Source organism: Protomyctophum bolini (genome assembly GCF_963924005.1).
Source record: "Protomyctophum bolini genome assembly, chromosome: 18".
NCBI lineage: Eukaryota > Metazoa > Chordata > Actinopteri > Myctophiformes > Myctophidae > Protomyctophum > Protomyctophum bolini.
Genome location: NC_137879.1, coordinates 38,772,236 through 38,772,906, shown reverse-complemented (window position 1 = coordinate 38,772,906; position 671 = coordinate 38,772,236).

Below are 671 nucleotides of genomic sequence, written 5' to 3'. Positions count from 1 at the left end.
TTTTGCATCTGTATGTTGGTTCGAATGTATTGAATCAATGGAAAGTATTAAAATGAGCTTCGGAACAAAACCTCTTAACTCCATTGGAGCCTCCAACTGTCTGCTAACTCCACCACCTCCCCCCCCCCCCACCCCTCTTCTCCTGGAAGTAATTGACAATATTATATATATAAAGTCACAACACCAACTTTGATGAGGCTGTATTGCTTTGTTTTCAAAATATAAGGATTTCTTCATTTCAGTTTAGGGTGGTTTCTCCACGCGACGGCAGAGACATCCATGTCAACCATCGTAATTATGCTTATTATAGTTCATGCGCTAATGCAGGGGTCTTCAACAGCGGGTCCGGGACCCCTAGGGGGTTCACGCTCTAATGCAGGGGTCTTCAACAGCGGGTCCGGGACCCCTAGGGGGTTCACGCTCTAATGCAGGGGTCTTCAACAGCGGGTCCGGGACCCCTAGGGGGTTCACGCTCTAATGCAGGGGTCTTCAACAGAGGGTCCGGGACCCCTAGGGGGTTCACGCTCTAATGCAGGGGTCTTCAACAGAGGGTCCGGGACCCCTAGGGGGTTCACGCTCTAATGCAGGGGTCTTCAACAGCGGGTCCGGGACCCCTAGGGGGTTCACGCTCTAATGCAGGGGTCTTCAACAGAGGGTCCGGGACCCCTAGG